This window comes from Cebus imitator, unplaced genomic scaffold, assembly GCF_001604975.1.
Source record: "Cebus imitator isolate Cc_AM_T3 unplaced genomic scaffold, Cebus_imitator-1.0 Scaffold0, whole genome shotgun sequence".
Lineage (NCBI taxonomy): Eukaryota > Metazoa > Chordata > Mammalia > Primates > Cebidae > Cebus > Cebus imitator.
In genome coordinates, this window is record NW_016107315.1 from 4,524,899 (window position 1) to 4,547,080 (window position 22,182).

A 22,182-nucleotide genomic window follows, 5' to 3' on the forward strand; every position below is an offset into this window, starting at 1 on the left:
AAAAAAAAAAAAAAGAGAGAGAGAAAAATAAAATAAAATTTAAAAAGAAAAAAACAGAAAAACAGGCAGCAAGGCTAGGACCTGGCCTGGGAACTCCTGGCCTCCAAGCCCTGCTGTCACGGTCTCAGCCCTCTGAAATGAAGTGCTTCCTCTGAACTGCACCAAGAAGGCCAGTTCCTAGGAAACATGTCTCCCAGCTGTCTGCCATTTCATAGAAGATTAAAAAAAAAAAAAAATGTTCCTAGTAGGGTAGAATTTGAATTAAAACCCAGGAACAAACTCTTGTAATTTGATTGCTTGGAAATTCATATCCCTGGGGTAAATTTAGAGGCAGAAGCCTCTCACAAGCAGTAGGGAAACAAGCAAGATAGAAAAGAAATTCAGCAGCAGGATGTACTCAGTAGCCAACGTTAAGGACTGCCTAGAGCAGTGTTTGGCATGTAGCAGGTGCTCAATACATATTTGTTGAATACATGAATGACTCTAAGCACTATCCTACCCTGGAGAGGAGGTCTGATACAAGGTAGACATGCACTGCACTAGAAAAAAAATTTCAAATGCCAAACACCAAAACCCTTAATGGAGAAGAGTTCCAGGGAGATGGGAACCACCCTCCTTCCGGTGTGGGGTTGAGTCTCTGAAGGGACATAGGCAGCATATACCAATGTAGGGCACCATCTGGCATCAAGAAGAAAGGCAGGATGCTGGCTGCAAATGACTACTCATGCTGCAGTGGCCCTGCTCCCAGGGAACCTCTGAAAGCAGTCTTCTGCCAGATGAGTATGAGCCTGAGCAAGGCAGATTGCCCAGATATGAAAGTATGAATAAAGAAAAGTAAGGCCGGGTGCAGTGGCTCACATCCGTAATCCCAGCACTTTGAGAGGCTGAGGCAGGTGGATCACCTGAGGCCAGGAGTTTGAGACCAGCCTGGCCAATTTTTGTATTTTTGTATTTTTAGTAGAGATGGGATTTCACCATGTTGCCCAGGCTGGTCTTGAACTCCTGACCTCAAGTGATCTGCCCTCCCAAAGTGCTGGGATTACAGGTGTGAGCCATCACGCTTGGCCTTACTTGTATAATTTTTTAAAATTTTAAGCCAAAAGAAAAAATTCCAGAGAAGTCTCATCAACATAGCCAAAACTCAAAAGTATAGGACATACCAGAACTCAGAAGAGGAATATACAAAAGGGACACCAGCCATGCATGGTGGCTCACGCCTGTAATCCCAATACTTTGGGAGGCAGAACTGGGCAGATCATCTGAGGTCAGGAGTTCAAGACCAGCCTGGCCAACGTGGTTAAATCCATCTCTACTTTAAAGAAAAAAATACACAAATTAGCTATGAGTGGTGGCACATGCCTGTAGTCCCAGCTACTCGGGAGGCTGAGGCAGAAGAATTGCTTGAACCCAGGAAGTGGAGGTTTCATTGAGCTGAGGTCACACCACTGCACTCTAGCCTGGGTGACAAAGCAAGATTCTGTCTCAAAAAAAAAAAGAAAGAAAGAAGCCCCATCTCTACGAAAAATATAAAAATTAGCTGGGTGTGGTGGTAGGCACCTGTAATCCCAGCTACTAGGGAGGCTGAGGCAAGAGACTCACTTGAACCCAGGAGGTGGAGGTTGCAGTGAGCTGAGACCATACAACTGTACTCTAGCCTGGGCAATAGGAATGAAACTCCATCTCAAAACAAAAGTGGCGGGGAGGACACCAAGAGAAGACCAAGGGCACAAAAATAAAGAACAGGCCACATTTGCAACAAGAATCCTGCTCAGGAAAGATCACTGAGAGGTATGGGGTTGGCAGGACCCAAAATGGGTGAGAGCCCACCCCAGGCAAGTCTCCTCTCCAACGTTGCTGCTCAGTGTCCTTCACCATTCTTGGGGCCCCCACCGTTGCCTCTCCCTGCTGGGCACTCAGTATCCCAGGGCCGCTATGACCTGGTCTGGGATGAGAATGTAGTAAACCTGCTCTCCATGTATCAGTTATGCTAAGCAGCCACATTGTTAGCACTGTGGTCAGTGGTGTCATGGTCACAAAAAGCTACCATGAACAGGCTTTCCTGCCCCTACCCCTGCAATGCACTTCCTGCCTCTTCCCTCCACATCTCTTCTTCTTCATGAACTCAGCAGACAATGGGGTCAGCCCTGGGGGTCTCTGTCACATCTGTGTACAGGTCTGGTCTTGGCTTCCTAAAGGTGTGGCTTGTGCTGCTGGGGTTTTAAGAGGTTTGTCTTGAGACTAAACAGGCAAGGAAGGCTTCTCTATGAACCCTGTGACAGGCTGGTATAGCTAATGAGGGCTACTGGGCTTGCTCTGGGATGCCATTGCTGTACACCTGCTTAGAGAGAGGGAGTGGGCAGCAACTTTAGATGAGACCCTAGTGAGACAGATCAAGCCTCCAACTCCAGGAGAAACACCTGGGTCCACCCACTGCCAAGGCTTCTCCACAGGGAGGCCACAATTGGCTGTGGATGATCCTGAGTCCCATTCCTCCCGAGTGTTTCTTGATGGGTAACACAGAGTTCTTGCCCTTGAGAAGCCTGGTGAGTGAGCCCCAGTAGCTACTGATAGTTTCTCAGCACTGCTTTGCTATGAGACAAGGAGGGGGCAAGCTCTTCCTTGCACCTGCCCCCAGTGCTAAGTTTTTGGACTGTTATGCTTTAAATGTTTGTTTTTCTTCCAAAATTTATGTTGGAAGTCAAACTCCAATGTGATAGTATTAAGAGGTGGGGCCCTTCAGAGGTGATTAAGTCATGAGGGCAGAGCCATCATGGATGGGATTAGCAACCTTATAAAAGAGGTGGAGAGAACTAGCTAGGCTCTTCTTTGCCCTCTGTCCCTCCTGCCAAGTGAGGACACAGCATTCACCCCCTCCAGAGGTTGCAGCAATAAGATCATCTTAGAAGCAGAGACCTGACCTTCACCTGACACCAAACCTGCTGATGCCTTGATCCGGAACTTCTAGCATCCAGAATGGTAAGAAAATAAATTTCTGTTCTTTATAAATTACCCAGTCTCAGGCATTTTGTTATAGCAACAAGAACAGATGAAGACATGGACTAAAGCCACAGCCACAGGCAGAGGCTCCATGTCATGGTGAAGGTATACTCATGGAAGATAGAATGGGACCAGCAGCCAGGACCTGGCTGGGGAGCAAAGGAACTTGGGGGCTCCAGGGTAGAAGACAGCAATTAAGCACACTCATGGTCCCAGAACAAAAGAAGGGGCCCCAGAAGCAGGACTCTGGAAGGAAAGAGTCTGGGAGGATGGGGCAAAGTCAGAGCTCAAGGCTGCTGGAATATGTTCTTCTCTTCCTGGACAAGCAAAGACTCAGGCCGAGGAGCCATCCTCTACTCTTTGGAGAACACACCCTGGAAATCATCCTGGCCCACCCTGCCTTTTCTATCTCACTTGGATACCAGGTTCCCCTGGGTGTAAGATAGAGTCAAAGAGGCTGCACATAGAAAGGGTTTTAAAGGGGCACTTTCACATGCTGGCCAGCAGCAGGAATCCTGCAGATGGCCCTGATGGTGTACAGTGAGCTTTTCACCTGGTTGGGGACCGTGGAAGAGTATAACCTCTGGTCAGCAGTCAAACCTGACTGTGCCTCTACTCCTGATGACTCCTGGGAGAGAGGTAATAATTTCACTATGCATCCAAAAACATGTCTTTACACATACTGTTGGCTGGGCACAGTGGCTCATGTCTATAATCCCAACACTTTGGGAGGCTGAGGTGGGCAGATCACTTTAGCCCAGGAGTTCAAGACCAGCCTGGGCAACATGGGAAAACCTCGTCTCTACAAAAAAAAAAAAAAAAATTTTATATATATATATATATATATATATGTACAAAAAAAAAAATTAGCCAGACATGGTGATGCACACCTCTAGTCCCAGCAACTTGGGAGGTTGAGGTGGGAGGATTGCTTGAGCCCGGGAGATTGAGGCTGCAGTGAGCTGTGATTGCACCACTGCACTCCAGCCTTGGCAATAGAGCAAGACCCCATCTCAAAAACAGAGAGGAAGTACTGCTGCTACCTCTCTACCTCTCCTCAAGGGGAAATGACTATTTTGGTGTGCTTCCATAGTGGCAGGAACAGCTAGCTGGACAAACAGCCCCAAAGTGGGGAGGGGCAGTGAGCTCCTATTGGACCCCAGAGGAAAAAGCTGGGGAGGAGTTAAAGGGGACAGGAGAGGCAGACTATCTGAACAACCAGCCCCAGCAGTCATAGCAGGAGGATGTCCTGGCTAAAAATAGGCTGTGTGTACCATTGCCAGAACACGTCCCTTTGCACCCCTCCATGCTTCTGGTCCATCTTCCACTGAAAAGAAACATCCTGTTTCTTTGACCATGAGCCTCAGGGCCTTTGCGCGTGTGGTCCCACCTGCCTAGAAGGCTTGACCCCCTTTCCTCTCCACCCACCTGTTTCCTTGACACCTACTCACCCCTCAGACAAGCCACACACATGTCTTCACCTGGCATCACTACCTCAGGACTCCTCCTCACCCCTCAGACACATGCCACATACCTGTCTTCACCTGGTATCACTACCTCAGGGTTGCTACTCACCCCTCAGACACATGTCACACACATGTCCTCACCTGGCATCACTGCCTCAGGGCATTAGTCCTCATGGCTTCTGGTCCTACTCCTTCAACAGCATTTTGATTTGTGTGTGATTAAAGTCAGTCTCTCCCACTAGGCCCTTATCTCCTTGAGAATAGGGCTGTACCAACTTTGCTCACCACTGCATCCCAGACCCTAGCATCTCACCTAGGAAAGACAGAGTGGAGGTTTCCATTAGCCTGGATCCCTCAGGTACTCTGAGACTTCGCCTCTCCCAGTCTCAGAGTACCTGAGAGTCATCCTCAAAAGAGGTACTTGGCAGAGGCTGCCTATTAACTGGCCTTCCCCCTTTCTTCTGCACACACAGCTGAGGGATCTGAGGAGCCCATGAAAATGCAAGGTGATCCCAGTAATGAAAAGGGACTGGCAAGAGCAGCACAATTCCATCATCTATGAAAGCAGAGACTGAGATGAGCCCTGCAAGGACAGCTCTAAACCAGAGAAACTGAGCTCAGTGGACAAACAGGGACTGAAAGCCTCAAGACCCTTGGGAGTCAGGCTAGAATAGAATGAATAGGTCCCTGGGGTTAGTCCTGCCTTGAGAGACGAGGGGGAGAGAGGGGAGGGGAAAACAAGTGAGGAAGATGAATTTACCTTTCAGAATTTCCCCTGAGTTCATCTCTTATCTCAGTCTCTCCTGTCTAACTGTAGAGGCTGCTTTTAGGACCACCCCCCAGATCTGCAGAAGGGTCCTGTGCAGACCATGTATGATGCAGCCCCACCTGCACTGCAGCTCAGAGCTGGTGCTGGCCCCTGGCTCACATTGAGCCTCTCAGAGTCGCTCTCCTGGAAATCTAAAAGGGGAGAGAAAGGACAGCAGGCAGAGGAGCATGTGAGCCATGGGCTACCAAGATCCACCAGCCTGGAGAAGTCCAAATGGCCAGGTTACGGAAAGAGAAAGAAGCAAGGAGATTAAGAAAGTAGGGGGTTGGGCACAGTGGCTCATGCCTGTAATCCTAACAATTTGGGAGACATAGGCAGGCGGATCACTTGAGGTCAGGAGTTCGAGACCAGCCTGGCAAACATGGTGAAACCCCATCACTACTAAAAACAAAAAAATTAGCCATCCATGGTATTGGGTGCCTGTAATCCCAGCTGCTTGGGAGGCTGAGGCAGGAGAATCACTTGAATCCAGGAGTCAGAGGTTGCAATGAACTGAGATCGTGTCATTGCACTCCAGCTTGGATGACCAAGTGAGGCTCCGTCTCAAAAAAAAAAAAACATGAAAGAAAGTAGATACAGGGGATGGTTTCCTTGATTCCTTATCCTTGGCCAAAACTTGGCTGCAAACTACCCTTGAGTTCCAAAGGATACCACTCTGATCTCATAATACCACCCACTTTTGACCTGGGGCTGTCCAAGTTGGATTGTGATATTTTCCCCTAGATGTGTTCCTTGATCCATCAAGCATACCCTACTCAGCTTCCCCCACTGACTTCAAGGCCCTAGGGAGCCCAAACCTGGGTCTGAGAAGAGGTTCCATTCCCAAACAAAATACTTTTTAAGATCTCTTATGGACAATTAACAAAATCATTGATTTTTGTCCTCAAAAAGTTTTTATGTCTGATTAATTCCATCATGTTATAGACTCAAGTTTTTCCAAGAAAAGAGCTCCTACAAGTCCAATAGTCAACACTATTTCAGTATTGAAATACTGAAACAGGGGAAGGGAAGGGGGTAAGTGATGGTACTGTGCATGGTGGTGCCCATATGGAGACGTCCACTGAGAACTGGAGAACCTGAGCTGAAGAGAGTTTTGGAACCATCAGCATGCAGTACCTCTCAAGCAGAAGCCCTGGGTGGGGCCCAGTGAGAGGGAGAAGAAAGATGGCTCAGGGCTGAGTCCTGGGACTTAGGCGGGCAGAGCAAGTGGTGCCACAGTGGAGAATGAGAAGTAAACAAGGAGGCGGTACAGAAACCTAGAAGGGAATTTCCAAGAGAGTGTGGTCAAAAGGGTCTGAGCCCCATAAGGAGGGTTACACAGATAAAGACAGGCGAGCATTCACTGAACCTGGCCATTAGGTTTTCCCTGAAGCCCTGGGAGCAGCATCAGTGTGGGGTGTCGGGTGTGGGGGGTGTGTGTGTGTGTGCTACCTGCGTGTGCATGTGTTAGGGAGGAGCAGCCATCACCTGAAGCTCAGGCCTGCCCAGCCACAAAAGAAATCCTGCTCAAGGCTGGCAGGACATCAGCACTCTGAGACCCGCAGTGGGAACTGTGAAGAAGTCTGCCCCTTCCACTATGTAGCTTTAGCTGAGGCTTCTGTGCTTATCCAGTCTGTGGGATCCAACCAGCCTGACTGTTGTGTTTCCCCTGTGAACTCAGAGCCTGCACAAACTCTGATACACAGCAGGGGCTACAAGTTTGTTGACTGAATGGACAAAGAAACAACATTCTCAAAATGCTGTATGCACTGGGGAGCAAAGCTTTCTCTGAGGATAAAGCAGGGTCTCTGCAAAGCTAATTTATTAGGGTAGGGGAGTTGGTGGTGCTGCCTCTATCCCACATGCCTAAACTCACCCCCACTGCATGCCATCGAATAATAATCAATACACTTTACCAGAATCACTTACATGGTGTGGGTCTTATTCCTGATGGCTGTGTGCTCCATATGCATCGAGAACATGTCAGCTGGTTTACAGTTATTCCCCCATGTCCATGGCAGTTGGAGGAAAAAAGGGATGACCAATCTCTGTCCTCATGCTCCCTACTATACCCTGAGGCCTCTGGGGCCTGGCTCAGAGTGAGTGCACTACAAAAGTGGGCTGTTCCAAGTAGTCTCACTGTGGCAGAGGCTTTGCCACCAAACTCCATCCTATGAGGCCTGGGCTCTTCTGGTCCTGGAGCCTTATACCTCAAGGCTACCCTGAAGCTGCCCACTCCCACTCCCTACCCCCAGTCTACGCTCCCAGAGACCTGTGCCCTGCAACAAGGGCAGGAAGTGTGCCATTCTTACCTACTGGATGCCTTGACCCTTCAATGGACACATAAAATCTTTCTTATTCCAAAGTAGCCAGGGAGATTCATCATGCAGAGGCTAGAGCTAGGAAACCAGGCTCCTCTTCCCTGTCTGGCCCCTGACTTGCTGTGGGGTGCTTGGAAATGCCCACTACCTCTCTGGAATTAGTATTTCCATCCCACCAGTGATCTTAACCCTCTATTGGCCAGAGCTACACAGAATTTAACAAAAAAAACAGCGTATTTAAAAAATTCCTCAGCTACTACTAAGAGCTGTTACTATCTTTTCAAAAGCAATGCATATCACTATCTGAACTTCTTGTTTTTTCCTGAGCCATGAGAAGGGACTAAGGAAAAGTAAGCTGAAGGAGCTTGACTGAGGCCCACGTTTCCTGCCAAACTTTGCTGGGAGGCTCAGCTCTGGTACTCCTGGGGTTACTTCCCCTCCATTTCACGGGCCTGAGAGCCTACTAGTCTATTCTTTGCCATGTGACTTTGCAGTTCCTCCAACTAGAGGCAGAGTATATTTTTTCCAGAGTCAGTGCTCATGTGGGACTGCAGGGAGCACAGGAGGCTTTCCAAAAGGGCAAAGCATCTAGTTTCCTTTTCCTTCTTGTCTCTGAAAACAAGTTATCAGCACTACCAGGCAGGCTCAGTGCAGCGAGCCAGGGTCTTGGCATTGGAAGGAGAGGTGTTGCCCCCCCAAGAGTCCCCACCAGGCTCTCTGACAAAGCTGAGAACAGGGGGAACATGTTCGCTTTCTTCACTCAACACTCAGGGAGGTAGAGGTTTTGTTTGTTTTTTACTATCTAGAAAAGGAGGTGATTATGTGGTTCTAGCATCTGTCCCTGGAACCTTGGAGGGTCTTCCCAGGGCTCCTCATCCCCAACTGGGACCTGGGTAGGGACAGCACAGAGGCTGGTGCCTGTTGCTCTTCAGTCTGTTTCCACAGCTCAAACCAAAGTAAACAACAGAATGGCCACGTAGGTGTTACGAATGACAGCATGAACCCTTGGGCGGGCTCCAACACACACCCTAATCAAGCTGGGGAGGAAGGGGTCAGGTGGAGGGAGGCAGTGTGGCAAACCTGGTCTGCTGGGAGCACCAGATCAAGCCTGCCTGCTCTGCCTGCTCCTTTCCTCCCTTTCTTCCACCGGCTTAGCCTGCATCATAGCTCCCCAGAAGTGCACTGGCAGGAAAACCCCCTCTGACTCTGCTCTATAGGTGGTGTATCTTAGACTGCCAGGCAATCAGTGCTAAGTACCATCATTTGCAAAAAGTGCTTTCAGCACAGGAGGGGAGCTGAGATGAGTGCTTGGCCATTGGGAAGCTCCTATTCCAGGCCGCTGGCTTCCGAGACAGTTTCATGTGCTACAGCCTGCATCCTGGTTCCTAAGCCCAGAGAAATATACATCCCAAAGTCAAATTATGGTATCTCTGTTCAGCTGCCCAACAGCAAAATCACAACCCCAGAGCAGCAGCCCCAGACCTGGAACTCCTTCTCTCCTGTCCTCTTCCCAGTACCCTACATCTGTCAAGGGGGGGCCTGTCCCACTCCACTGTCACTCCAGCTGAAGGCCAACCCCCTTTACCTGGCTTCATGAAGTTTATTGAACAGGAGTGAGGGCTAAAGAGTCAAAGTGACACTTTTCACGCAGTGAGAGACTATTCTCTTGGTTCTGGTGGCCTGAGCTTCATCTCTGACTAGCTGAAGATTCTAGAGCCAATAGAATGGGCCACACCTTTCAAGTGAACTCTCCAGTCTGAGCCTCAAATTCTATAATCGGTTTTAGCAGCTGTATGTGAAGATGAGGAGGCTGGACCACAGTAGGCCTCTGAGCCCTCCAAGCATCCCCTACTGAGTCAGAGCTCCCCGAGGCAGGGACTATACCCTTACTCAGGTTTAACTCAAACATGTCTGGGGTAGGAAATCAGGGCATAATCTACCTGTTCATCTTTCTATCCTCAGCCCTGGGCATGGAACATGACATCAACTAGTAGGCACTTAATGCCAGGCCTCATGCTGAGTGTTTTCATTTCCAACATTTCATTTGAAAAGGTAAATATTTGTTGAATTGAATGCACTTGATTCACTCTCTTGGAACCTTAGTATTGCCTCAATTTCCTCCTCCCCCTTATCTCTTTTTCAGGGTACTTGTAGGAACCAGGTGGCATTAATGTTAAAGCACTTGCAGGTGAAGTGCTACTTTTTTTCCGGCCCAGACTTGAATACCCAGCTGCCTACCTAATATCTCACTTGGATGCATGTAAAAAACAACTTGTCCAAAAACAAACTCCTGGTCTAGGTCCATTCCTCCTCCTCCCTGTGTACACCAGATGCCCAGGCCAAAACTCAGAGCGTCTCCTAACTCCTCTCTTCAACTCTTTACAGCTAACCCTTCAGCAATCCTTTTGGCTCAATTTCCAGAATATATTCAGAAGTTGAGCACTTTTCACCACTCTTAACTACTCAGCCCCTTCCCACCTGCCTGTCCTGTGACGCCCATGTAACCCCCACGATCATCCTCTCATGCCTGAATGCTATTGCTTCTGCCCTTGGCCCTCTCAGTCTTAGCAACATAGAGAAAAACAACTTATACATTTACCATTTTGTTGCAGCAATCCTACTTCTAGGAAACTATCTCACAGGCACACTGGTAAAATTACAAAATGGTGTATTTACCAGATTCCTCACTGTGGTTTTATTCGTAAGAGCAAAAGACTGGACACAGCCCAAAGTCCACGGATAAACCATGGCACGTCTACATGGTGAGGCATAGCGCAGATGCAAAAAGGAATCAAGAGGATTTATATATTCTGCTACAGGGTAATCTTCAAGATTGATCATGGGGGAAAACGCAAAGTATAGAAGAGTACTTAGAGTCTCCTACCTTTTACATAAAAAAGAAAGATAAAAAAATATATTTTTCCCTTAAATTTGCAGAAAGAAACAGTGGAAAAAATCTGATAGAAATTGTTTCTTATCAGAAAGGCAGAGAGAATAAAGTAGAGGGAACAAGATGGAATTAGACTTCTCTCAATATACCTTGTTTTATTTGGAATGATAATTTTTTAAAAAGTATGGTAGATGCCATTGTTGTTTTCAGTTCTTTACTTTCCATCAATTTCTGTTCTTTGCCATGTGACTCTGCAGTTCCTCCAACTAGAGACGGAGTATATATTTTCCAGCTGCGGCAGACTGTATTTTCCAAAAAATACAGCAAGATTTCCAGTCCCACATGTTCTTACAGAGTCCATATGTCCCCTCCTTTGAAACCTGGGCAGGATCTTGTGACTGCCTTAGTGAACAGAATGTGGCAGAAGTGACACTGCATGTCTTTTGAGACTAAATCATAAAAGTCAGTACAGTCTTCTACCTGCCTCCCAACCCCTACCTTGCCCTCTTCCACCCCTGGAACTCAGCAACTACATTGTGAGGCAGCCCAAACTAGCCTGCCTGGAGAAATCACATGGAGAAGCCGTGGGGTTCCCAGCTAACAGCCAGCATCAACTCTCAAACATATAAGTGATGAGCCTTCAGAAGATTCTAATCTCTGGCCTTCAAGTCTTCCAGCTGATGCTCCAGACATTGTGAAGCAAAAACAAGCTACATTCTACTGTGCCCTGCCCAAATTCCTGACCTGCAAAATCTGTGACCAGAAAAATGGTTGTTTTCCACTACCAAGTTTTGGGGTGGCATGTTACACAGCCATAGTAATTGAAATATAACTCTTTGACTTGGATTTAACAATCAATTGCTTTGACTAAAGGAATGTTACCAGATGTGTCATAATGTCAGAGGCTTGAAATGTGCTGTGTGGTTAGGCACACCCTCTTGTTTTTCTCTCATCACCATAAGAAGAACATGTGGCCAGGCGTGGTGGCTCACACCTGTAATCTCAGCACTTTGGGAGGCCAAGGTGAGCAGATCATAAGGTCAGAAGATCGAGACCATCCTGGTCAACATGGTAAAACCCTGTCTCTAGTAAAAATACAAAAATTAGCTGGGTATGGTGGCACGCACTTGTCCCAGCTAGTTGGAAGGCTGAGGCAGAAGAATTGCTTGAACCCAGGAGGCAGAGGTTGCAGTGAGCCAAGATCGCACCACTGCACTCTAGCCTTGTGACAGAGCAAGACTCCGTCTCAAATAATAAAGAACAAGAAGGAAAAAAAGAACATGCCCCAGCTAGACCGCTGTCCAGGGAAGATGAGAGACACATGAATGTGACCAGGACCCAACTGCAGCCTGGAGCCCAGCCTAGATCAGTGAATTCTAGACAACATGCAGATGCATGAGTGAGAATAAAAAATTGCTATTTGAAGCTACTGAGCTTGGGCTGATTTATTGTGCAGAATGACAGTGACAGCAGAAAATCAATCGAAAAGTAATACTTACAAATTAAACGCAAATTGGAAAAAAATAGCTTAACTTTATATCCTCCTAATCAGATAAACACACAGAGAAGAATCATTTCTAATAACTCTAAAACACAGAACTATATATCTCTGGAAAGAGATAACCTAAGGGCAAAGGAAACCACAAGGAAGTCTTAAACTACATTCATGAATATTATCGTTAATAAAAATACCTACATTAAGCCGGGCGCGGTGGCTCAAGCCTGTAATCCCAGCACTTTGGGAGGCCGAGGCGGGTGGATCACGAGGTCAAGAGATCGAGACCATCCTGGTCAGCACGGTGAAACCCTGTCTCTAAAACTACAAAAAAAAATTAGCTGGGCATGGTGGTGCATGCCTGTAATCCCAGCTACTCAGGAGGTTGAGGCAGGAGAATTGCCTGAACCCGGGAGGCGGAGGTTGCGGTGAGCCGAGATCGCGCCATTGCACTCCAGACTGGGTAACAAGAGTGAAACTCCGTCTCAAAAAAAAAATAAAATAAAATAAAAAATAAAAATAAAAATAAAAAAATAAAAATACCTACATTGTTATTTAGAAGCAATCCATTGAAAGGAGCATCAAGCATGGAGAGTCAGCCCAGTTTGGAGGGCATCTTGAGAATAGAACTGTGTCTTTTTCCTTCTTGTGTTCCTGCTATTGACTGCAATGTTTAATAAATTTGGTTAAAAAAAAAAAAAAAAAAAAGGTTGACAGATAATTTTTATAGAAGAATTTCAGCTAATTTTGCAGTCGCTTATTAAATAATGGATCTAGCTAAGGATCATTAGTGAATGCTAAATTCATCAGGCAAAAAGTTGATGAGGACTTCGTAATGGATTAATCACTGATACTACTTGAATCCCCTAATCCATCTTTTTTTTTTCCTGAAACAGGGTCTTACTCTGTGACCCAAGCTGGAGTACAGTGGCACGATTACAGCTCACTGCAGCCTTCACTTCCCAGTTTCAAGTGATCCATCCTCCCACCTCAGCCTCTCAAGTAGCTGGGACCACAGACATGTGCCATCAGGCCTGGCTAATTTTTTTGTATTTTTTTTGTAGAGATGCAGTCTCGCTATGTTGCCCAGACTAGTCTCAAACTCCTGGGCTCAAGCAATCTGCCTGTCTCAGCTTCCCAAAGTGCTGAGATTACAGGAGTGAGCCACTGCACCCAGGCTTGAACCAACTTTTCATCACTAATGTGGGACAAGGAAACAGATGTAGTTCCTCCTTCTGGGATGCAATAGGAAGTACACAATATCAATGAAGTGTTCTTTCCAAAAAGATTGAATCTATTCTGATCTGGATCTAACTACCAGTTTGTAGAAAATATGGGGACACTAGGAAGCAAGTAAAATAACATCATGATGATGTGCTTAGCCAAAATCAAAATGAGAGATAGTCTAGGACAAATGTCCTGATGTCTTCACCAAATAAGTGGCATTTAAAAACAAAAGGAGGAATGGGGCTGTTAGAAACTTAGAGAACACAGGCCAGGCGCAGTGGCTCACGCCTGTAATCACAGCGCTTTGAGAGACTGAAGAGAGCAGATCACCTGAGCTCGGGAGTTTGAGACCAGCCTGACCAACATGGAAAAACCCTGTCTACTAAAAATACAAAATTAGCTGGGTGTGGTGGCACATGCCTGTAATCCCAGCTACTCAGGAGGCTGAGGCAGGAGAATCACTTGAACCTGGGGGGCGGAGGTTGCAGTGAGCCAAGATCACACCATTGCACTCCAGCCTGGGCAACAAGAGCAAAACTCCACCTCAAAAAAAAAAAAAAAGAAAGAAATTTAGAGAACACATCAACCAAATGCAATGTGTAGACTTTGTTTCAATACTGTTTGAACAAACTAAAATGTAATTTTTGGGGCCAGGCACAGTGGCTCACGCCTGTAACCACTCTGGGAGGCCGAGGTGGGCAGATCACCTGAGGTCAGGAGTTCAAGACTAGCCTGGCCAAAATGGTGAAACTCTGTCTCTAGTAAAAAATACAAAAATTAGCCAGGTGTGGTTGTGGGTACCTGTAGTCCCAGCTGCTCGGGAGGCTGAGGCAGGGAGAATTGCTTGAACCCATGAGGCAGAAGTTTCAGTGAGCTGAGATGGCACCACTGCACTCCAGCCTGGGCAACAAAGCGAGACTCCATCTTAAAAACGATAAATAAAATAAAATGTTATTTTTGGTACAATAAAGAAAAATTAAACATGGACTCGGTATTTGGTTATAGTAAGAAATTAAAGTTAACTCTGTTGGTTGTGATAATGCCATTGAATTATCACCCTCTAACTACTAGAGGTACATCCTAAACTATTATGAGTAAAATTATATATTTCTATTTTGAATGAAAATCCTCCAGCAAAAAAAAAGTGTGGAGAAATATAGATAAAACAAGTTGGCAAAATACTAATCATTGTTGAAGCTAGGTGGTAGGTTCACAGGAGGGACTTCAGTATACCATCCTTTCTCCTTTTTTTTATTTCTCCTTTTATGTGTGTTTGAAATTTTCATCTGCAGAGCACTTGCTGCTCCTGGAGATACCTACCCTACAGAGCCAAAGGCCAATGCACCCCAAAGTGAGGCCAGCTTAACATGGCTGACCAGGAAGGACAAGTCTGCACAAGGGTTTTCTCTGCAGAGCACAGGGGCTGCCATGCTAGGATGCAAGGGGTGGTTGCCTCTCCATGACAACCCTAGCTGTCATGTCACCTGAACTATGAGTGACATAGTCTGAAGGACGACGGGCCTTCCTCTTGCAGCATGAGAACACCCTTCCTACATTGTGAGAGCTCTTGGGCATCTACTCCCACTACCCAGCCATCATCACTCCAAACCTGAGCTGGCAAGGCGTTGGCCTTGAGCACCCAACACTGGTCACCCTACTCCAGGTCAGATGCAGGGGTTTGGAAAGTGGGCTCTCAGGGCCCTAGGAAGGGGAGAAGTTCTCACAGCATGGTTCCTGAAATATGCACACTGTCTTAGTTATTACCCTCAGTTTGTGGAACAGAGTCAGGTTCCAAAACAGTCTCAATAGGTTGGAAAGGATCTCTAAGTATAGCCAGAGAAAACATAGCAGAGACTCACACAGGCCCCCACATATTCACACTTGGGCTGTGCAAGTCCAGGATGGAAGGTACCAGACTTTGTGTGAAGATGCCCAGCATGAGGCTGGGTAAGCGTGGGAGTAGCTGCCCAAAAGCTCTCATAAAGGTGTAGGAAGGGTGTTCTCATGCTGCAAGAGGGAAGATCCCACATCCTTCAGACTATGTCACTCATAGTCCAGGTGACATGATGAGCCCTGGGCCCTGTTCTCTGAGGCCTCATTATCCTTTTAGGATACTGACAGCCTTGGGCAGGGCAGTCCAGGCTGGCAAGGGTCTCAGAGTCCCATCGCACCCACAGGAGCTGGAGAAGTGAAGTCCAGAGAAGAAAACCAGGATTGAGGAGGTAAGCGCAGGGCCCTCAGCCTTGGCACATAGCAGGCACAGTGAGCACCTGCTAAACCTGTGAGCAAAAATAAGTCAGCAGTGCTGGTGGGCAGAGCCAGGACCAGTAGATAGGAGGTGTAAGAAAGCTTGTTTCAGGATAACAGCAGAGAACATGGCAGCCCAGAGGGAATGGACCCTGATGGTGTCATCGAGAGCAACTGGAATGAGACTGTTGATAACTCTGATGATATGAATTTAAAGGAGTCTCTTCTTCGGGGCATCTATGCTTACGGTTTTGAGAAGCCTTCCGCTATTCAGCAGAGAGCTATTATTTCCTGTATTAAAGGGTATGATGTGATTGCTCAAGCTTAGTCAGGTACTGGCAAGACAGCCACATCTGCTATTTCCATCCTGCAACAGTTGGAGATTGAGCTCAAGGAGACCCAAGCACTAGTATTGGCCCCCATCAGAGAACTGGCTCAACAGATCCAAAAGGCAATTCTGGCACTTGGAGACTATATGGGAGCAACTTGCCATGCCTGCATTGGTAGAACAAATGTTTGAACTGAAATGCAAAAACTGCAGGCTGAAGCACCACATATTGTTGTTGGTACACCTGGGAGAGTGTTTGATATGTTAAACAGAAGATATCTTTCTCCAAAACGGATCAAAATGTTTGTTTTGGATACAGCAGATGAAATGTTGAGTCGTGGGTTTAAGGATCAAATCTATGAGATTTTCCAAAAACTAAATACAAGTATTCAGGTTGTGTTGCTTTCTGCCACAATGCCAACTGATGTGTTGGAAGTGACCAAAAATTTCATGAGAGATCCAATTGGAAATCTGGTGAAAAAGGAATAATTGACCCTTGAAGGAATCAAACAGTTTTATATCAATGTTGAGAGAGAGGAATGGAAGTTGGATACACTTTGTGACTTGTATGAGACACTGACCATTATGCAGGCTGTTATTTTTCTCAATACAAGGCGCTAGGTGGACTGGCTGACTGAGAAAATGCATGCCAGAGACTTCACAGTTTCTGCTCTGCATGGTGACATGGACCAGAAGGAGAGAGATGTTATCATGAGGGAATTCCGATCAGGGTCAAGCCGTGTTCTGATAACTACTGACTTGTTGGCTTGCAGGATTGATGTGCAACAAGTGTCTTTGGTTATAAATTATGATCTACCTACCAATCGTGAAAGCTATATTCACAGAATTGGCAGAGGGGGTTGATTTGGGAGGAAAGGTGTGGCTATAGACTTTGTCACCGAAGAAGACAAGAGGATTCTTCGTGACATTGAGACTTTCTACAATACTACAATGGAGGAGATGCCCATGAATGTGGCTGATCTTATTTAATTCCTGGGATGAGGGTTTTGGATGTAGTGCTCGCTGTTGCTAAATAGGCGATCACAACGTGCACTGTGCTTCTTTCTTTGGGAATATTTGAATCTTGTCTCAATGCTCTTAACGGATCAGAAATACAGATTTTGATAGCAAAGCAACATTAGTCGTGAGCTCTTGTGAGGAAAGTCATTGGCTTTATCCTCTTTAGAGGTAGACTGTTGGGGTGGGTATAAAAGATGGGGTCTGTAAAATCTTTCTTTCTTAGAAATTTATTTCCTAGTTCTGTAGAAATGGTTGTCTTAGATGTTTTCTATCATTAAATAATATATTTATGGACTAAAAGATATAAGTGCTGTATAAAATCAGCTAATTATGTTAAACTAGCATATCTGCCTTTATTGTGTTTGTCATTAGCCTGAGTAGAAAGGCCTTTAAAAATTTTTTTGGAAAACATTTGACTGCATTTTGTTTAGTATTGTGTTTATTCAATAAAGTATTTAATTAGTGGTAAGTGTGAACTGGACCCTGTTGTTAAGCCCCAGCAAGCAATCATCCTAGGTAGGGTTTAATCCCCAGTAAAATTGCCATATTGCACGTCTTAATGAAGTTTGAATGTTAAATAAATTGTATATTCACTTAAAAAAAAAGAAAACCCGTTTCAGACAAATAGGAAAAAAGAACTCTCCAGCAGTAGAGTCATCTGCCTGAGAAGAACCAAAGGCTGCTGATCTCAGGTATTCACACCAAGACAGAGCTCCAGCCCATACAGAGTATGACAGCATACATTCTGGCATTTGTTGGGGGTTGGATACAATGCTCAAAATAAAAGGATATTGGAGCAAACATATAACCTGCTGAAGCCAAATCACACTCCTGAAGGAAGCAGCCTCACATACCAGACTTTGACATTGGAAGAGATCTGGCCTGAGCCCACAGAACCCACAGAGCTGCAAAAGCTGCAGAGAGCACCACATCTGTCTCTTCATTCTACAAATGAAGGATTCTGCCTAACTGGAGTCTGCAGATCTAAAGACCCTTTCAGGCTAGCCCTTCCCATGCCCCACCCTTCCCATCACAGAGCATTTGCCAACCCTAGCTCCCATGGAAATCATGGCACACTGGCTACTGCCAGAGTGCCTGCAGGAAGTGGGTGAAACAACATTCAGGAGATAAGCAGCCGAGCACAGCTGGGAACAGGGAGCCTGCAGCAGGCTCTGCAAGTCTGGATAGGAGCCTTGCTGGCTGGCCAACTAACCCGGCACAAGGAGGCCATCCGCTTTTCAAGAGCCCCTGCCTACCAGAAGCAACCCAGAGACAGGTTGCCAGTCAGTCCCTCTCTCCTGGTTCCAGGCTTGAGTTTACAGTCATCTCATCCATTCTGAAAAATCTCTGCCACACAATGGAAGAGTAAGGGCTCTTCATTTAGAGCTGCTACAAAGTAAACCAAAAAGTGCACAATGTACTTTTGATTTATGACCTTGTTTTCTATGCTCAAAGGGGCTGGTGAACAATGGGAAGCATCACCCTTCCTTTTTACACATCTCACAGAAATCATCTGTCAGAGCTGGAAGGAACTCTGGAGATCATCTAGTTAAATCTCTCATTTCACAGATTAAAAAACCAGGGACATACCCAATGTGCACAGCTAAGTTTGGGCAATGTCAGGATTGATTAAAACCTGAATTTCTGACACCCAGCCAGCATGCTTCCACTATTCCTCTTCCTCCACATCATCCTACTTTGCCCTTTGCTCAAATGTCCTACTTTCTGACTCTTTCCCACTCCTCAAAGCCTTTCCCATCATCTTGCTAAATCTCCCATCTTCACAGAGGAGGAGGCGGGGAAGTGACACAGTTCTCCACAGCATTCGGCATTTTGGTTTGCTAAAGTCTGCTAGCTGGCTGTTCTTCTACATCATTCCTCTTAGGCCTTTGGAGCTTCCCAACAGAATAAGTGAATGTTATGAATGTGTTTTGTAAGCTGTAAAATACCATACAAATATATGCTCTACTATTTTAGAACATGAAATAATGCAACCCCTTCTAATCATACTCTCATTTCCCTTACCTCTTTAAGAAAAAGAGAAGGCAGGAGCAAATTCTAATTTAAGGAAGACAAAGTTGAGGCTAAAGATCTGGACAAGAGTTATTTCTCCCCACACCATGGCACCCTTTAGGGCAGAGCCTATTTTGTGCTCCTTCTTTTATTCCTTACACTTCACCCAGGGATAGGTATCCAACAGATGTTCAGCAGAGTTTCCTGAATACGTGGATAAAATTTCACTTAAAATTGTTTCTACTTCTCTGTAGAATCTAACTGTAAAAATCCCCACAAGCACTCCCATATCCAAAAAAGTGTAGGTGACAGGGTAGGAGGTAGAAGGGAAGGTTGACAAAATGTTTCAGTTAAATAGGAGGAATAAATTCAAGAGATCTAGTCTGGGCATGATGGCTGGCTTATGCCTGCAGTCTCAGCACTTTGGGAGGCTGAGGCAGACGGATCGCTTGAGGCCAGGAGTTCAACACCAGTGTGGCTAACATGGTGAAACCCGGTCTCTACTAAAAATGCAAAAAAATTAGTTGGGCATAGTGGCACATGCCTGTAATTCTAGCTACTTGGGAGGCTAAGACATGAGGATCACTTGATCCCAAGAGGCAGAGGTTGTGATGAGCCGAGACTGTGCCACTGTACTCCAGCAGCCTGGGCAACAGAGTGAGACTTTGTCCTCCACTCCAAAAAAAAGATCTACTGTACAACATGGTGACTATAGTTAACACCAATGTATTGCATTCTTGTAAATCACTGCTAATAGATTTAAGCATTCTCACCACAAAAAAGCGGTAAGTATGTTAAGTGATGACCATGTTATTTCACTTAATTTAGCCATTCCATAATGTCATAATATGTAAATATTTCAAAACATCAGGTTGTATATAATAAATATACAGTGCATAATTGTCAATCTAAATAATTATTTAATTTTTAAAAATTTTTAAGTGTGAGTGACCCTTGTTACCTGCCTGCAAACATAAATGTAACAGTGTAACTACCGGGAAATTTCCTCACCTACCCTTTCTTCCAAGTACCCAAATGCCTTAATGGTTCTTCCAGCATCTTTGGGAGGTTTGGCTCCCCACACAAACCAGTCGCACTGAAGAACTAGGGCTCCTCTGAATACAGGAGGCAGTCCCAGATAGGACTGGGTGAGGTGATCCTTGCTGCTGAGGTTCTTCGATCTCCTCAGTGTTTGGGACCAAGACCCAAAAGCCATCCCTTCTATTTCCCCTCAGGGAAAATCTCTTCTTCACTTTTGGCCCTGACAACAGCCCTGCCCACTTTAGGGGAAGTCTGGCCTCTCCAGTCCATTCAAGATTTGGTCTGATCCTGGGGTGATCTAGAGTTCCCTGGAGGCTTCCAATCTGCCTCCATGTGACCCTCTTGTTAGAAAGAAGTAGGGGCACCAGGTAAGAGGTCTCTGTTAGAGCAAAGCTCTCTTCAGAACCCTATGTGCCCATAAAGACAAATGATAGGAAGGAGAGATCAGAGCAGCCCTGTGGCCAGCCTGAGAGCCCAAGGCACAGCACAGATGAGTCAGGAAGTATCCCATTCCACAGCAGAGCTGACCAGAACCTAAAGTATAAGACAAAGGAGCAAAGAGAATGCCAGGGGGCAACAGACATGCACTAGAGGCCCAATCTGTAGGGAAGGAACCACAGAGAGTGAGACACCAAAATTCTATCACCCCTACCACAGGCAGGAGCCCACGGGCCAGTGTCCCAATTCACTCCACAGCTTCAACCACTGTACTAGTGAACAGAGATGGCAGAGGTCCCTCCAGAAAAGGAGCCTGGGCAAGTTCTACAAATGCAGGATCAATACCATCATGACATGCTCCTGGTACCAAATGAAAGGACTGAGCAGGAGTCCCCACAGCTAAATTGTCCACCAAGTCCCAGCTTACCCAGAGGGCCTCATGTCCCAAAGTGACAGTCAGCCCTTGCTGTAGGCATGCAGGGCTTAGCCACCATTTTACCATTTAAAAAGTTAGTCCCCACACAGGAAAAATATGTAAAGCCAGGATAGGCAGGGCCTGCAGAAGCTGAATGGCCAAGCAGGTAGAATAAGAAATAAAACACCGCCGGGCACGGTGGCTCAAGCCTGTAATCCCAGCACTTTGGGAGGCCGAGGCGGGTGGATCATGAGGTCAAGAGATCAAGACCATCCTGGTCAACATGGTGAAACCCCGTCTCTACTAAAACTACAAAAAATTAGCTGGGCATGGTGGCGCGTGCCTGTAGTCCCAGCTACTCAGGAGGCTGAGGCAGGAGAATTGCCTGAACCCAGGAGGCGGAGGTTGCGGTGAGCCGAGATCAGGCCATTGCACTCCAGCCTGGGTAACAAGAGCGAAACTCCGTCTCAAAAAAAAAAAAAAAAGAAAAGAAATAAAACACCCAGCAGAATGTCTGTGATAAGGCAGTCATTCAGTAATGGTAGTTCTAACTACTATCACAGTGTTGCCAACCTAACTTCACAGTTAGCCCCAACTTACTGCACATGGCCCACAGGCACAACAGGTTCCCCTCACATAGCCCACACAAAGTTGGTCTGGCCCTCCACACCCCCACAACTAGCAAGAGAAAAGGTCCCAATTCATAAACGCAGGACCTATGAGAAGGGGAAAGATTTATTAAAGCCCCCAAATCCTAGCAGGGAGGACTCCCCCAAACTGGGGTGAAAGGCATGACCTTTCTGGGGGAAAAAAAAGCTTTTAGAAAAAAGCTTTCCTCTGAAAGCTTTGGCTTCTTAAACTCAGAACCAAACTGACTCAGAGGAAGGAGGGCTTTAGAAAAGGAACAGAAAAGTGGTCCACTGCACTGTTCTTTGGCTCCCAATTAGCCCAAAGCCTGGCTCTGCTTTCACTGAATTCTCAGCCTCTCCATGTCTGAAGCCTTCAAGAAACCCTTTTTTAAAAAGCTAGAATTTCTTGGCCCAAAGAATAAAATTTGAACCTGATTAGCTTCTAGATAGAATTCCCAGTTTGCAAGAAAAATATGGGACAGAGGAACATCTTTAAATGACACCACAGGGATGCAATCAGCATAAACCTGAATATGAGAAACCATAGGACAAATGACACAGTTCTCTAATAATAAACTGCAAGGAGAAAAATGGAAAGAAAATATATAAAGAAACTAGAGAGATGCATCAGACAGATTCAATGTGTAGACCCTGTTTAGATCACAGTTCAAACCAATTGTAAAAGTAAATTCATAAGACAATCAGAAAAATGGAATCCTGACTGGATATTTGCTGAGTTTAAGAAGAGATGATTGCCAGGCGCGGTGGCTCACGCCTGTAATCCCAGCACTTTGGGAGGCCGAGGTGGGTGGATCACGAGGTCAAGAGATCGAGACCATCCTGGTCA

The 22,182-nt window shown here is 46.1% G+C and overlaps 1 protein-coding gene and 1 pseudogene across 5 annotated transcripts in view; one reads left to right on the forward strand and one right to left on the reverse strand.

The window, feature by feature from the left end:
- Positions 1 to 17,264, forward strand: part of LOC108286446 — a 49,550-nt pseudogene extending 32,286 nt beyond the window's left edge. The window contains exons 2-4 of the transcript XR_001817937.2: positions 8,963 to 9,105; positions 9,736 to 9,780; positions 15,564 to 17,264. The product of XR_001817937.2 is annotated as a eukaryotic initiation factor 4A-II-like (transcript). The remainder of the gene's footprint in view (positions 1 to 8,962; positions 9,106 to 9,735; positions 9,781 to 15,563) is intronic.
- BSN (bassoon presynaptic cytomatrix protein) overlaps positions 1 to 22,182 on the reverse strand; it is a 111,446-nt gene that overhangs the window by 84,358 nt on the left and 4,906 nt on the right. The window lies entirely within an intron of this gene.